The sequence below is a fragment of the Hordeum vulgare genome, chromosome 6H (assembly GCF_904849725.1).
Source record: "Hordeum vulgare subsp. vulgare chromosome 6H, MorexV3_pseudomolecules_assembly, whole genome shotgun sequence".
Taxonomy (NCBI): Eukaryota; Viridiplantae; Streptophyta; class Magnoliopsida; order Poales; family Poaceae; genus Hordeum; species Hordeum vulgare.
The window spans coordinates 18,742,359-18,755,037 of NC_058523.1; the positions used below are offsets into that span (position 1 = coordinate 18,742,359).

At 41.5% G+C, this 12,679-nt stretch overlaps 1 pseudogene; it reads right to left on the bottom strand.

The window, feature by feature from the left end:
- Window positions 1-988: 988 nt before the first annotated feature.
- Window positions 989-7,447, bottom strand: LOC123402240 (annotated as a pseudogene).
- Between the last annotated feature and the right edge of the window lie 5,232 nt (window positions 7,448-12,679).

Genomic DNA, 12,679 nt, shown 5'->3' on the forward strand with positions numbered 1-12,679 from the left:
GGGATAGGCATCGTAAATGAACTAGAAAAATAAACTAGTTCTATTAATTTTCTTGCTTAAAATAAACTATTAACACTTAAGCATATACAATAGCAAAATTAAACTATTAACACTTAAACATATACAATAGCAAAATTAAGCAATAATCTACGAAACACTATTAACACTTAAGCATATACACTATACAATATTTCTTCTTCTTATAACCCTAAACTAATTTTTCACTTCTCCTCTCCTCCTCTTCTAATTTTTTCTCTTCTTCTACTTCTCCTCTTCTTCTATTTTTCCTCTTCTTCTCCTCTCCTCCTCTTCTTATTCTCCTTTTTCTTCTTTTCTTCTCCTCCTCTTCTTATTTTCCTTTTTCCTAATTTTAAATATTACTAACCCTAATAATCTAGCACAAACCTAATAACAATAGGAATTAAATGACAAAAAAAATCTTTTTCTTCTTTTCTTCCATTTTCTTCCTTTCTTCTCCTTTTTCTTCTTTTCTTCTCCTTTTTCTTCTTTTCTTCTACTGGCCGGAGTGTTGGGGAGGAGGGGGCAGGGGGCTTACCGGCCGGAGGTGTCGACGGCGCGCGGCGAGGAGGACGGCGCGACGGCGAGGAGGACGGCAGGCGGCGAGGAGGACGGCGAGGAGGACGGCGCGACGGCGAGGTGGAAGGCGAGGAGGACGGCGCGACGGCGAGGAGGACGGCAGGCGGCGGCGAGCAGGACGGCGGGCAGCCTGACGGCGTCGTCGAGTTCGTCGCTGTGCCGCGTCGGGCAGGAGAACGAGAGGTAGTGCAGCGGGGGACAGCGGCAGGCTCCTATGGATCCCCAACCAGGCTTGCGACACCTCTTCTTCCTGGCAGTCGACCACCTCTCCCCCCGGATCTGTCTGTAGCTCGGGTTTTTTTTTTCATCGTGTGAACCTGTTCTTGTTCGTCTTGAACGTTAGGAGTATATTTTCTAAAATTAATCCATTAAAAGTGATAAACGCAAACAGTGAAATAAAAATTGCCCTCTTTCCATTGGGCGACAGTCCACATTTTTGGACTCTACTAAGTGGAGGTAAACATGATAAACTTAAGACCCTTTGCGCTTATGAAAAGAATATAGTGATGAATTTGTGTCCGAATTACAACAATGAACTGAAGAAGTGAAATTTTAACCGAGTGATGCTTGCATACAAGAGGCACACACACACGCCTGGATGACACATGAGCAAGTGTCGATCGGCGCAGCTAGCTGAGGTTGATTAACTAAAAGAGCGAGCACGAGGTGGCATAAGTGTCTGCTTGTCAGAGCTAATAGTGGCATATGCACCTGCTCCTGCTCGTGGCCCTCTTTGTGTTATAGCAGGCAACTCTTTGTCATCCTCGAGGTATTTCATTGCATCCTCCATTAAGGGACGTTGTTTCGCATCTGGATGAGAGCACCTAAGGCCCAGGAGAACCACGCGCTCCATCTGTGTCATGTTGAAGTCACCAGTTAATTTGGCATCCGCGATATTCTTCACAAACTGCGCCCTGTTCTGCTGCTCCTCAGGATTTCCTCCTGGGCTTCTTTCCACATGCAATATCTAGTAGGACACCCGGCTGTAGACGCGGTCCTACGGTTGAACTCAACTTTATCATTTTTCATTAACTTCGGATCCATGTACCCCACGGTCCCAATAGCAGTTGTCATCACTGTGGGGATGAACTCATTGTCGACCAAGAGTATGTTATCGGCGGCCCTCGATAGCCCGAAGTCAGCAAGCTTGGGGTTGAACTCTCGTCCAAGAGTATGTTGCTTGGTTTGATATCTCTGTGCAAGATGCACTGCTTGCATCCGTGGTGGAGATAATTTATAGCGGACCCTATTCCCCTACTATTTTGTATCTGTTAAATAAATATAGGAAGTAAATGTATTAATGTAAAGTGTCATTTTAACCAAATGTGCTCCTTATTACGTGTTAAACATTAAAGTACAAGAAGCAGAAATATTGTTACATCATGTCGGTAAAGCCATAGACAACAGTGTGCCACTCTATACCAGGTGTAAAATAGTTAATCCTGGTGGCAATTGATTATACGTACTCCAAATTAAGATGCAATAGGAAAAAAGAATCGCTACGTGCAATACATACCTTCTCCCATGGTAGAAAGTGATTCAGGTGGTATTCCAGGTCGCCATTAGGTACCAATTCATATACAAGGAAGAGTTCAACCTTGTGCTGAAAGCAACAACACCAATAACCGATGAAGTCTCGGCTGCAGCACCAACCTATCAGCTCCACTAGATTTTTGTGCCTTGTTTCACTAATTGTCGTGAGTTCATCCCTGAAATCCCTTCCTGTTGTGTTCTTCATTTTCTTGACAGCCAGATCTTCCCATTCCATGCTGCTATCATTCCAGTAGCTCCCCTGATATACTTCGCCAAAGGCACCGCCTCCAAGCTTGGTGGAGAAATCGCCTGTCATAGTGGCCAATTCTCCGTACTCGAACCGCCTGAGGCCTGTTGTTCTTAACGCAAAGAAATCAAGTGTATTTTCCCACCTGAACCGTGCGACATCCTTCCAACAGCTTGCTACCATTACTCCCAGAAATATTACAAAAAGCTGTCCATAATACTTTTTGCGACCTGTTCAAGCATTAGCGGTGTAGATTAAATATTACTTGAAGTTACTCTGCTCAAGATGCACAGCTTCAAAGCAATAAACCAAATTTGCATTGGGATTTTCTGCAGCATTGGAACTGTGTTGTATGATGATTTAACATTATAATGTGATCATAGAACTGAATCAAATTGTGATATCATGGACCTACTTTCAGGCAAAAATATACACATTCAAATAGAAGTACTTCAATAATATATTGATAGTCAAAAAAATTTAAAGTTGTTTCACACATTGAGTTGATAGTCAAGTTTTAAAAGTTTGATTAGATCTGTTTCAAATGCACCAACGTTTTTGGACTGGAGGGAGTAATAACTAAATAACTCGAGCAAGATCCACTTATGCCATCCCTATATCCACCAGCATTACTCTCACGCCCATCCCTTAATTACCTGTTCCCAACCATAATAAGTCATACCCATCCAACCTCCACTGCCAGGCCATTGCCATCAACCACAACTAGAATTTACATATGATTTTTAAGAATTTTAGTGTGCCAAGATAAGAGCAACTCTAGCAAACCCCGTATAACGCCGCGATTCGTAAAATAATCGCAAAATACGGTCGGCGCGAAAATTCTGCCCGAGCAGACTCCGCAAACGTGTCCGATCCGTAAAGTTTTTAGGGACGTGACAAAGTTCGCCTCAACCTTTAGATTCACAAGGTGGGAGGTCGACTCGAGCTCGCTCCCCTATCAGCAGCGAGATTTGCGCGAGGGAAATTTCCACGCGCCGCTCCTGCTCCCTCCTTGGCAAGGAGATTTGGCGCGATGGAAATTACCGCGCGCCGGGTCTATCTTCCCTGCCATGGAAGCCTCACAGCCGCCCCCATGAACGTGGAGTTTACGCACGTGTTATCCTCCGCGGATCTCGTCTGGGACATGTCGCTCCCGTTGTTGCCCAAGGCACCAACACGCCTGCCGGCAAGCGGCAGGGCAACATTGTCGTGCAGTGCGGCAATCCGGCTGGCCCAGCCGGAAAGGCACGTGCGCCGGGCGCCGCCGCCGCTACTTGATCTGCCCGGCCGCCGACGAAGAAGGTGAGCAAGGTTTCAGGCGTGAAGCAGAAGAAGGTTCCTACGAAAAGGGTGACACCTTCATCCACTCCATCTGCCCCGGCGAGATGTTCCCCGACCATGCCTTTCAGTTGCGCTGCTTCCACCGCATGCGAGGTGTTCGATGAAATGGTCGGAAGGTATGCATCTTCGATCCCTTGTTCTTGCTTCTCTTTTCGCCATTGTGGTAGCTCGTGACTTGATGTCACTCAATGTAGCGGTGGTTCAAAGATCAAATCTTGATCAAGGCTTGGAGCGCGTTGTCTATGGATGCTTGCAGGGGTATGTCTCAAAGCTCCAAGAGATATTGGCAAAGAATCGAAGATCAATACTTCCACGTGATGGTCAAGTATCCCAACAGGACACCACAGACCTTTCAGTCACTCCAAGGTCGTTGGGACGTGATGCTAGCAAAGACATTGGAGAAAAGAAAGGGTTGGCCAAGAAGAAGGCACGAGAGAGCAAGGGCCATCAGCCAAGAATGAGGGGTTGCGCAAGGCGGCCATTAAGGACAGAAGAGCACGTGCCGCCATGTCCAAGCTTCTTGTCGAAGAGAATAGGATCATGACATTGAACCGCAATGACATGGACGACATCAGCCAAGAATGGCATGATATGGCAAGGAGAAACATCTTGAAGAGGAGGATGCTTTGCGCCGGTGCGTGTTATGTGTCTGTGATGTTTTATCATCGGATTTGGAACCAATGTCGCTGATGATTTCGTGCCGGTTGGAACAAGTGCCGTGATGGATTGGGGGCGATGACCTCGATTGATGTGGTGGGGAGTGAAGAGTGACCAAGATGATGACGGATGTGATTGTCGCTTTTGCATGAAGTCCTTTTGGATTTGTCCTTCAAAACTATGCATTTATTTGGGCGTGAACTATGTTTTATTGTTTGAATTTGAACTCATTTGTCGGAATCGCTGTCAAATTTTTTATTAGTGGTTTTCGGTTTGCGGGTCAACGCGCGGCGCCGAGCAGACTCCAGAGCCGACCGTAAAACGCATCTTCTATGAATATCCTTTTACGAGTCCGCTTTGCAGGGTCTAACTCGCTCGCCGCCCGCCTGCAAAGCCGTTTCCGCGAAATGTAAACGTGTTTTACGGATCGGCGTTATATGAGGTCTACTAGAGATGCTCTAAAGGTGAGCAAATCTTAACAACAACTCGCCATAGCAAGACCTTCCGAATGAAAGAATCCTCAACACCTGGATGGAACACAATGACATAACCTAAAAAGATTCATGTCCTCCATGCAAAACAACAGCACAAACCTCCAGGTCTTCATCAAGCAAGTCTGATTTTCTTCTTCTGAAGTTTCATATATTCTCTAGAATTTCTTATCATTTATTATGATTATTCTATGCAGCATTGCATGGTCTACCCGGCATTTTGTCACAGTATTTTTATTTGGTGAAACTAAATGTTGTTGGTATTTGCTGACTTAAGCATTGCAGTCCTACTAAAATATACAAGAGCAATGGGCACTTTAAGTGCTAACGACAATAGTAGAGCCATGACTAATGGATATTCATCAAAACATCAGAATCATTTTCTATATATCTTGGCCCATATCTTGTACAGAAATATAGCGATTGTCATTTAAATCAAACATGTATCATTGTTGTAAATGAAAATAATATTCATACGTCAAAACATTTGTAGGATCACAAGCATATGGGCGTTTTCTACCTGATTTGCTAGTGAAGACTGATCCAGTGGTCATTCGTCTGCGCTTTATTTGTGTGTCTTGTGCGTCAGAACCTATATATTCAATGAAAGGTCAAATAAAGGGATACATTATGAATGTCAAATTCATACAAAGAGCACAAAAATTTAAACACTGGATGGAATGTCTTGATTTTGATAAGTTAAGAATTATCACTCATAGTGGAGTCTGGCCGTGAGGCTCGTTGGAAAAAATAATAGGCAAGTTCAGAAACGTAAATGACTTTGATGTGCAATCTATACGAGACAAGATAGGCCATTGAGCGTTTTTCCTGGAGGAGAAATACATGTTATTTGGTAGGAAATGGAGGTATTTTAGCAAACTTTATCAGTGATGTAAGATGTACATAATAGAGGTCTAGAGTTTCTCTTCAATTTTAAAAAGATATTTTTAATGCCAAGTGTAGTGTTCAGAATTTAGTGCAGATAACCCTCCACTACACTATTTTTGTCTTTTACAAGAGTTACACTATGACAACTTGGACAACCTGTTTCAATTTTTGATAATTTGAACACAATTGATCCCAATATTCCACTTCAACCACATTTGAGATTTTGGATGAACCTCACATGATACAAATAGTGGATATTCCGCAACAACTGAATATTGAGAAATAATCCTACTCCGTTTTAAAACATTGAACTGAATATTTGAGTTAAATCTGGTTCAAACTAGAATATTCAGTTTAAAATGTGGTTCAATCTGTCAAATATTTAGAAATAGGGATCCATTTTATCAGTTTAACAAATAGCTGGTCCACAGTAGAATTTACCTAGCCAAACTAATAAAACCTTTTTGCTCCTTTTCATCAATAATAATAAAACCATTTAATTCCTTTTCAAAATAGGTTTTGACATGACCTACAAGGGTGCCACTTTGTCGATTGCTATTGTTCCTAAATATGCTAATGAAAACGGTGAGACAGTGACCATGAAACTAGTTCACAAACGAATCTAAATAGACTTATGTATGTTAATGATCAGAGTAAAAAACAAACGCTTGTGGCACTTAATATGTCAATCCATTTTGGGATGCAAGATAATACTTTTCAGAATTTCAAGTTTGAGAATTAGGATGTTGCATACATACATACCTGCGTGAGTCGAAAGGGTTGAGTTGAAGGACCAAGACAATATCTGATGGAGCTGGAAAGATGTACCAGTGGCCGCAGAAAACCCCACCGCCACCTCCGGCGGTAGCAAGGACGTGACGGGATCAGGCAATATGGTGCTTACCTCAATGGGGCCGACAGAAGGATGATCATCAAACTGTAGGGAGGCGACAAGCATCTTGGTACTGTTGTCGAGGTGATGGACGCTGTCATAGAGCCGTTCAAGCTGAAGGTGGGTAAGCTTGTCGTGTTAACCGACTGCCTAACAGAGTTTATGTCGACGCCGATATGATCCTGGGTGCCACTTGGGTCCCGTGTGTTGCTGAACACGCCGAACTCTACGGCGATGAACTGGTCTCGTGCCGTGGACTTGGCTCCGCCGCATCGACAGGGAGACCGAGGTTACCCCGCTTGAGCTTGGCGGTAATCTGGAAGGGTAGCTGGAGAGGAAGAAAGCCATGCCACCTCTTTGTTGCTGCCACCGACGTTGAGCCCGATCGCGAACTTGAACCGTGGTGAAGCTCGATACCTCACCGGTGATACTGTCATAGAAGGGCACAGGGTGAGCGTACGCCATCCGCCCCATGCAGTTGTTGTTGGCGATTCTCTGCGTGATGGAGTTGTAGGTGAGGTCGACCAGCTTCCCGTGCAAGGCCGCACGCCTCCAATCGGAGGTCTTGTAAGCGAGAGATGGATATGGTGGAGAAGTCGAAGCTGAAGGAGAAGGGTGAGTTGGCGGCTGCTACGAGATGCTGAGGAGCATTACGAGACATGGAAAGGAGGACGCAGCCAGCGTAAAGTAGTAGGAGAAGCTGCGGCGTGCTGCTTCTTGCACCTGAGGCCATTAGCATATGTGCTGCTACTTGGAGTTGGAAGTGATAATCCCGCTTATGATTGGCCAGCGTGTTCTAAGACCTTAAATAGCCGAGCAGACTTGTATCTCGTGTTGTACCTACCTCGTACTCCCTCCTGTTCCAAAATATAAGTGTTTTTATAAAAATTATAATACAAACTACATACGAATGTATGTAGATATATTTTAGATTGTAGATCCATTCATTTTGTTTCATATGTAGTCCGTATTTGAATCTTTAAAAAGACTTATATTTAGAGACACAGAGACTAGTACGATAAGAACATTTTTTTTCATAAGTATAAAGACACTTGGTCTGATTTTAAAATTCTCCATAGTTTTATATGTTGTTTTCATAAGTATAAAGACACTTGGTCTGTTTTCATTTTAAAATTCTCCATAGTTTTATACTTGGACACGTCTGACTTTCGCGGGAAAGACCTAAATTACAGGTCGCCTTTTTTCCTTTACAAAAAGTGGACAAATGGAGACTTGCACTCTAACGCTAGCATGTCACTATAGATTACATGCAACTTGTATGCACATCTCTGTAATTATACGTACTAACTAGCTAGCCATCGTGGACTGGTCCATCCATATGCATGCTATATGCATGATCGGGTAGTCTTGCTTTAGTCTCTACAAATACTATATATACTACTACTAACTCACACATCGCGAACTGGTCCATCAACACGGTATTTCCAGTTTTCCACACATGACGCTACATCTAATATTTAACATATTATACTGTGGCACCAGATCAAGAAAGTCTGACGTGTCCAGGATGCGTGCATTCAAATGATGCTGAATTATTGAGGATCTCGAGTCAAGTCTATACTTTCTCGTATGCCTTCTTCCGTATGAGAAGTCTGCCCCATCAGCAACCCAAGGGTTTATTGTCAGAAGCCTTCTTGGGATTCCTTTATTTTGTTCCCAAATATGATAGTTGTTGATAGCTAGAAAACATGTTGAAATACATATTGTGATATACTATATTCATTAGTACTTTCTCTGTTTTTATTTACTCTGCATATTAGCTTCGCTTCTGAATCAAAGTTAACATAGTTTGACCAAATTCATACAAAATGGTATGAACATTTACAATAAAAGAATAGATGAACATGATGTGAAAATATATTCAATGATGAATCTAATGGTATTGATTTAGTATTCCATATGATAATAAAATTTATATAAATTTGGTCAACTTTTATTTTAAGGCAAAGCTAATATGCATAATAAAGAAAATGGAGACCGATCGATCCAGGATGCATGCACACGCACGATGCCCAATTGTCCTCTTAACTCGCACATGATCGATAGTTTGTCATGACAATGGAAGATGAGCTGCACTAGCTTTAATCAAGAGAGCTTGAATTTTCATCAGATTGATATGTTAGCAGGCAGCTAATTACCTGCTCAATGGTACAATAAACCCTCATTTGAAATTGGTGAAGTGTAGTTAATTTGGAGTGTGGCGATTTGGCTCCCGGCTCAGATGAGCTTGGGCATTAACAGTAAAATTGTAAAAATAGAAAAATAGTTCAAAAAATTACGAGTTTTTTGTGGTGAAAGATGCATGAATGTGTGATGTTCATGTCAGTTTTCAGATAATTCAGACATCTTGGAAGCTCTCAGCAAAAAAGATAAAATTAGGGGCTGCGGAAAAGTGTATTATTTAGATCTATTTTGTCTTTTTTACTGAGAACTGCTCAAATGCCCAAATGGTCTAAAAATTGGCACGGAGGTCCTGCGCTCATGCATTTTTCGCCACAAAACTTTTTGGAAGTTTTTGAACATTTTTTCTATTCTTTTTAATTTTACTGTTCACCGAATACGGTGAGCTCGCTTAGAGATGGATTATCGGTTAATTTGCCACCACTCTTAGCTGTACAATATACATTCTTTAGGATCCAGTCGAGTCTAGTCTAGTATGCTTTTTTTTGTATTAGCCACCTGCCCATCAGTCATTCAAAAGTTCATGGTTTCAAGTTCTCTTTAAATATCTTATTTTCATTTTCTAAATATGAAAGTTTATTACAGAAACTTAATTTGTTAAAATACATTCAGTTTTTAATTTACTATGAGGTTTAGCATAATTGTGAGTATCCCACAAACGCAAAGTCGCCTTTAACAACTTCATGAAACTTGCTGTATGTATTCATGGTATCGGTAAATAAGCTATTCTCTACTCAGGTGTGCTGATTTTTCTTCGTTTTCTTTCTGAAAAATAACGAACTAATGGCATGCAAATGAAAACTTGTTCCACAAAAAGAAATGGGAAGAGTTTGTTCAAATATAGACATTGAAGACTCTATATTCAGAAGCTTAGCCATCACCAGAAGAGTTGTGATTCGGTTTCATGGTTTGGCACTAGCCTAACTTGCGGCACAACATCTTACTATGTAGTATAATATGAAGGCATTTCTTGTGGGCACCCATTGCTTTCTCATAGAATGCAGTACCGCACGCACGTGCGAAGCAATTAAGCAATGAAATGAAGGCATTCACGGAGTCTACTTATTCAAATTGGCAAGATTTAAGAAAATTGTGGTCAAGGAGGGGCTGCACAACGGAAGGTGGATGCAAGCGTTACAAAAAATATAGCTGTTATTTTCCCTTGTCGTAAACAGTGAATGCAATTTACTACAGCCATCCTCATATAGCCCACGCACTCAAGATATCTTTGTTACCTGATCAAACCAGAGTTTTAATTATATCAAGAATTTTCCATTTCTATGGACAGAATAGCTGCTAACATTTTATTTTTCTGATTGACCAATGCTATTAAATGAACCATCAATTAAAGCAATTGCCAGTATCAAGATATTCCAAAGTCAGTTGAGGAAGAGCGAAACAGAGACACTCTCTCTGTTGCGCACATAACACGGTCCTGATGTGGTGTGTGTCTCAAGAGGAAGGAAGCAAGCAATTTCTGTGCACCCGTATTTGAGGATGCAACGTCTTACCATTGGAAGTACAAAAGCGGAAAGCCTGGGAAACTCTGTTTAAAGACTATTACTGGAGTTTCAGTGGACGATCTCTGAAATAATAATCGTCTTAAAATAGGAGCACCAGTCTTAGTTCTTTACCTTTCTCGCATCATTTAACTTTGTTTAACAGCATCAGTTAACTGGTAGTAGTACTAAGTACCTTGAAATGTCCCTCGTTATGTTGAACAAGTTGATTACTACTACATGGGATTGGAATTGCCATCACACTCTCGAACAGACTCTGTTTTGCTTCTCACATCGGAGTTCTGCTAAGATCAAGGTGTTTCTCTTATCATTCTTACCATTTACTGTAATTCATAGTACGTATTAAATACTGTCAAACTGTGGTACTAGTCAAGTTGATCTATTCATTATTGTTGCATTAGGGAATTCATCTAAAGTTCCCAGCTTGGATAATTATCGAACAAATGACATACGATAGTCTCCAAGAGTCTATCGTACACTACATCGCCTTTTTCTCGACACACAAAAGCTTACTGTTCATCCAAAAATACGAATACATAGCAACGCTTGTCTTTGCCAAATAAAATAGATAGATCAAAATCTAATGTTCAACTACAGCTCAAGCTGCAGTGCCAAAGTAGGCTTGCCTTCACCATGTCTCGCTCGCATTCATGCACTCAAAAGCTCCAATCACATCCAGCAGGGATGTAGCTCCTTCACCTGATCAAACCAAGGTTTTGATTATATCAAGATATATACGACCACGCACCACGGCACCAGGGTTTAACACACCAAGAATTTTCATTTACATGCATAGAAGGATGCTAACTTTATTAACAAGATCACACATGCTATTAAATGAACCATCAGCTAAAGAAGTTGCCAATACAGAGTATCAAGGGAACAAACCAAGAAAAGAACTCTTGTATTTCCGGGTTTAACTTAAGCTTGACAAAGTTACTTAGGCTGACCGACAAGACATTTCAGATTTAGGCTGACTCGACAGACATTTCAAAACCCTCTCACTAAGTGGCTTCGAATCACGCACCGATTCAGTTACTTAGGCTGACTGTCAAGTACATTTCAAAACCCTCTCGACTCAAGTGGCTTCTGAATCACGCACCGATTCAGTTACTTAGGCTGACTCGACAAGTACATTTCAAAACCCTCTCGACTCAAGTGGCTCGGGCCTGGGATATTAAAGTCAAACTTTACCCAAAAAAAGTAGTAGAGCTCTAAACGAGATGCACTCGACACGGTTTGATTATTGTCCGCAAAGAGTACCATATGCATAGTTTCGCCTCGTTGTACTTGGAAAATGTGACGCCAATTTTGTCAATCATGGGCCCTGTTTGGATACTCTAACTTAGCTAGAGGTTAGTGTTATAGTTCCTAGCTCATGACTAACCCTAAACTAACTCTAACCAAAAAGGTGTTTGGATGATACGGTTAGATTGACAATAGTTGTACTTGATGGAGAGAGGAAAGTGATTTTTAGTGGGTCCCTTGAGAACTAGCTCCAGCTAACACCTATTACCTAGTGGATATAGAGAGAAAAGTGACTTTTAGTAGGTCCCATGAAAACTAGCTCCAATAGCACCTCTTGGGTGAGCTAGTTTTTTGAGTGGGTTAGATGCAACTAGGTCTAATCTAACCTCATGTTTGGATACTTTAAAGCTATTTGAGCCCCAACTAACTCAAACTAACTCTAGCCTATGGATCCAAATAGGACCATGGTCTCATGGATGTTTCCAGGATGACCCCGTGTTACTTCAATCGGAGTTTCATGGCTGACCTTTCGAATAATTTACTTAAGATGCCAGTCTTAGTTCTGTTATGATCATGATAATTTCTTTAGCACTTCTCATATCAAATTGATTCTGTCATAAAGCTCTTAAATAGCCCTCGTTACGCCTGAAAATGTGGCTGCTGCTATATGCGAAAGACCGCAACTACATGATGCATGTATATGCAATAGAAGGAAATACATAATAGTCTCCGCTAATACTAAGTAGATACACTAATGTTCTGCTTGGCACCCTGCTAGAAGTTGTATCAGTTATCTATCTTTCAGAGTTAAACCACTTAAAAGTTGCTTGATACATTGAGCTGATAAGAAGCGGTGGTTAAATTTCTGAAATGAAGGGAACAACAAGACTTTCCCACAAAAAAACAAGACTTTCCCACAAAAAAACAAGACTTTCCATACTTTGTAGCATGAACATCACCCTTGCTATATTTTACACAGGCTCGATAACGAAATGTTCTGGAGTTGTTGTCACTTGTCAGTTGACGAAGAGCCAAACAGAGACACTCTCTGTTCTGCACTTAA